Source organism: Penaeus vannamei, chromosome 1, assembly GCF_042767895.1.
Source record: "Penaeus vannamei isolate JL-2024 chromosome 1, ASM4276789v1, whole genome shotgun sequence".
NCBI classification, from domain to species: Eukaryota; Metazoa; Arthropoda; class Malacostraca; order Decapoda; family Penaeidae; genus Penaeus; species Penaeus vannamei.
In genome coordinates, this window is record NC_091549.1 from 31,278,932 (window position 1) to 31,283,931 (window position 5,000).

Below are 5,000 nucleotides of genomic sequence, written 5' to 3' on the forward strand. Positions count from 1 at the left end.
TATATATATATATGTATATATATATATATGTATATATATATGTATATATATACATATATATACTTATATATATATAAACATATATATATATATATGTATATATATACATACATATATATATCCATATATATATGTATATATACATATTTCCATATATATATATATATATATATATATATATATATATATATATATATATATATATATATATGCACAAACACACACACACACACACACACACAGATACACACACACATACACACACACACACACACACACACACACATATGGATATATATACATATATATATATATATATATATATATATATATATATATATATATATATAAGTCTATATATATGTATGTATGTACATACGTTTGTGTGAATAAAATTGTATATTTATAAAATATGTAGGCTCAGCGTTAATCATTAGGACCCTAAGCTAACCCAGGCGTTGGTCGCTCCGCCCCTGATACCAAGCGCTGACGTGCTTCCTTCGCAGGCTGTGAGGCGGACGGCCTCCTGCACCGGGACGGGACGAGATGGACCCTTGGCTGCCACCAATACTCCTGCGCCGACGGGGTCACGAGCCCTCCTTCCATCCTCGATACGTGTGAGTTTTGGTATTTTTTACATTACTTACTGGGCGTCTTCTGTAGCGTCCTTAACTCGTAATACCGTATTTAGATTAAACATAATCCACCGAGTCCGTACCGAAGACGACACTCTCCGCTGCCAGACGGCGCGACAATAAATTTCAGTAAAAACTGTAGTACTCAATATTCTATCATCACCGTTTTCATGTAAACATGTCGGAGAGCAAGGTCTTTATAAGTCGGTGAGAAGAGAAATGCGCGTGAAATTCGGTCTTTTGGGAGATTTCATGTTTTTTTTCTTTCTTTCTTTTTGTAATGTCATGTTTTTGGTAATCATATATAAGAAACTATTTTAGACATCTCTTAGGTTTCAAAATATCTATTATATTTAATGTGTATTTCGTGAAACTGGGATATTACTAATGTTTTTCATAATGCATAGCTTTCGTAATTATCTTATGCCTTTTTATCTATGCACTGCTTTTGCCTCCTAATTGTTTAAAGTTCTGTAAATAATAATAGAAACTTCTCAGATGCTTCCGAAGAACACCTTTTCCTTCCCTTCATCCCAGACGTACCTACATGATTGAGGACAAGGCATTAAAAACTTATTCATATTGTTAATCAATTCTTTATGCTTCCCAATGTTCCCAAAATTGAAAACTAAGACTAGCATCATATTAAAGTAAGAAAGTTCGTACCTCTATTTTCTGTACACATTTCTTCAAGATTATCGGTTTCAAATATGATTTGTTTGGAATCTTAAGTTATTGGACTGTCTCTTTAAATTTCTATCAATTCTTGTGACGTTCCTGGTCTGTGATATAGTGATGGTTCTGCCTTCTGCTGTGGATGTGAAGATCCTGGTCTCGTATTTCTGGGCGTATGGGAATAGGTTTTACAAATCTAAAGAGTGGGAGCTGAGGTATTTTGTCTTTTTATCGCTGAAAAATCTGTGGTATTTTGAAACATTTTTGTGCAATGTTGCTCTTCACACATAACTGTTGCATGTTGTGTAGGGTAGCATTTGGAGCGTCATGCACTCATACCTGTAAATAAGCAACAAAATCATCCAAAAGATATCTGTTCAACATTTACCCTTCATGTTCCTACGCATGTGATATAGAAGACAGTATTAAAGATATTACCTAAAGATTTGCAGTCCGATATTTAATTTACTTGGATAAATAAACCTTCCAATTTGCATTCAGACACTGCTTTGTTAAAAGATTTTTCTAACAACTGATATTCATTTTTATTGATTGGAGAAAAGGTGATTGTTATAGAAAGTTGTTGTCAGTCACTCAAGATGCAGTTTGATCTTCATATGATAATTACGTGGCACAAGTAGGCTTACTTATAAGGGAACATGATTATGAAATATTCTTTTTTCCATGATAACGATCTTATATTTATAGTAATAAAATGGGTAACGAAACTACTCTAACAATTATAAAATCAATCTTTATTTCAATGACACAAGTACAAAAACGACATTCACCAATTAATATCCATCGCGCAGTTTCCTCGGACAGCTCTTTGCTGCGCTGAATCGTGCTGGACTTGGGAAACATGTTTCCTTCAGGATGCTGTTCAGGAGGTCCTTAGAAAAGTATACTTGTTACTTTTGTAGTAAAGTAGCTGAGAAAAACTCAGCACATAATTCTTCTTTAAATCACTGGTTCATATTTGATTTAAAACGTCAGCTTGTGTGACCTTGACCATATAATTTTTGTTTCACTAACCTGGAAATATGTTCCATGCCCGCAGCCTCTGAACTTCAAACATTCCTCGTGGGATTATATTGTTTTTTATATTCATTACCATAAGTTATTTCCTTTACCAGAATATTTGTTCATTTGTGTAAATATATACAATTTCATTTTCGAAATAAATATCAAGTATGAAAATTCTAAGATGATCGATGTTATTGCCGAAAATAACTAAATGGCAACTCAAGCGATGGTATCCGTGAAGTTCATGACGGGCACGTGACGTAACAGTACATGATTGGTGGGATTAACTTGTCCCTTCTGCGTATGTGCAGGATTTAAAAATGTGCTTAAAATTAAAGCCCGGTCCAGAGGTGTATTAAAAGTTGATCCTGGTCGCTGCCAACGCGCATGCGCACTAGAGATCTGGATTAAACTTTAATACTGGATTAACTTTTATGGCACGTCCAGAAGATGCCCTAAATGTCTTTTATGATTTATTACATTTCCTGTAATCTGATGAAAGTCTGCAGGCGACGATGCCCAACTATTGAATTTACTATACTTATTAGTCATGAATATTATTGGACAAGTAGGAGATGAAGCATTGTAATCTTTGCTGTAGTTTTTAAAATCTGAAAAGCCATTTCCTGTGTGAAGAAAATTATTGTCACCAGATGATCAGAAAATGATCAGTCAGATCAATTCAGTATTGGTATTGGGTACGAGGGCAAAACATTAATCATATTAATATATGTGTGTACAACTAGTCAATCAGTGGGGTTAACGCCGACGTGGGTGCATATGCACATCCATCCTTTGTTTCCAGCCACAAGGGGCCCTTTGTGGCGAGTCACTAGATAGGCCCACAACCGTATCTCTAGCTCCTCACAACAAGTCTGGTCGATCTGCCCAAGCCACGGCACCCTAGATTCTCCCTCAAGCCTACTCCACCAGGATTATCTCATAGAGACACCCTGATGGGCAGGGTCATCTACAGGGAAACGTGCTAAGTGCCTGTATAGCCTGAGTTGGTGGTCCTAGATTATGCAAGTAACAACTGTCCTAACAGTTTCACTTGGGCGTATGCCAACTTTACCGAATTATCTACTGTAGAGATATGCCTCCAAGGCACTAGATTGCCCCAGGTTTCCCTTCCATAGAGCAAAACTGGTAGGATCAAGGCCTTGATGTAGCAACGACCCTGCAACCTGTAGCTCGGCATAGTTCCACAGGTTGGTTCACGCAGGTCCATAGTCGCACCTCACTATCAGCTGCTTCTTGATGATTCACTGCTGAAACCTGATTGGATGACACGGACACCTCATGGCGCTCATTGGACAACAGGTTCCCCTCGTTCCTGGATAGATGGCACAGCTTAACAGGCCTTAAGCTCCAGCATCCGGCCGAGATTAGCTTCCCCCTACAGCAGCAACACAAGGCCTGCCCAGTCCTTCATTGTCGGTGAGCTTCACTGGCTCCCCTGTCGATCTCCACTCACCTCCAGCATCCAGCCATACCTGTGGGAACTCACTCCCACAACAACCACTCCCCAGAGATAATAGACAGTAGATGCAAAACCATCTGCCATAAAGACAAGTAGCTTGGTCCTGCATAGGTTTTATCATCTCAAAGTGCTCTTGTTGACAGAATTTATTGTTTTTGCTACGGGACAATCCGTCTATTGACTTCCTGGTTTGACAGCCCAGAGACAAGGACTGTGCTACCAAGGTATATAAAGTTATTTACGACTTAAATGTCCTCTCCACAAGCATGTATCAACTGAACAACTTCCCCTAACAGGTCTCTAAAATTCTGGATCTTAGTTTTAGTTCAGGAGACTTCTAGGCCTAAGGGCTTTGCCTCACTGTTGAATTCATCAAGAGCCACCACCAGAGATTCCAGAGGCTCAGATAGGAAAGTAATATCGTCAGCAAAATCAAGGTTCATGACATTGATATTGCCTAATATTGCTCAACAGTGACTTTGGATAGTAACTCTGCCCATTATCCAGTCCATGCAAGTATTGAAAAGTGTTGTTGCAAGGAAATAGCCTTGCCTCACTACTGAGTTAACAGGAAAGCTCGACAGGCCTCCACCACACACCAGGACTTTCAGTACCAGTATGTAGGTTTCCTATAAAACCAATAATTCTTGTTGGAATTCTCCTAAGACTCAAGATTTCTTTTAACGGTTTGCAATGCATTGAGTCAAATACCTTGAGGTTGATGTAGGCTCCAAGCAGCCCTCAACCAAACTCACAACATTATTCCACAATGACTGGAAGCCCTAGGATGCTTTCTATTGTAGACTTTCCAGGAGAGAATCCATGCTGCTACGGTCTCCGGTGCCTTAGTAGGTGGTCCATTTCAGGAGACTGTGGGTGAAAACCTTGCCTGGTATACTGAACAGTGTATTGCCATGCATTTGCTACAGTCCTAGCATAGAAGTATGACTATGCAGACTGGCATATATCAGTCAGGGCAGTGTGCATTGGTTTAACCCATCTTCAGTAGTTGAGCAGGGATATGCCCACAGCTTTCCCAACCTTCAGTTTAGAGAGCATCTCACTCATTTTAAAGTTGAAGCTTCCTCGCTGATGGGTGGGTCTGGCACAGGGATTACGACACCATTTGTATCCAGACTGACTGCTGGATATTTTACATGTTACAGTTGCTCAAAATACTC

General features: G+C 38.9%; 1 protein-coding gene across 2 annotated transcripts in view; it reads left to right on the forward strand.

Moving 5' to 3' along the window:
• The first annotated feature begins 464 nt into the window (after nt 1-464).
• The window catches only part of LOC113809973 (cysteine-rich motor neuron 1 protein), a 23,675-nt gene continuing 19,139 nt past the window's right edge, over nt 465-5,000 (forward strand). For both annotated transcript variants that reach the window (XM_027361652.2, XM_070121596.1), the window contains exon 1: nt 465-617. The gene's annotated coding sequence lies outside the window, so the exon portion shown is untranslated. The remainder of the gene's footprint in view (nt 618-5,000) is intronic.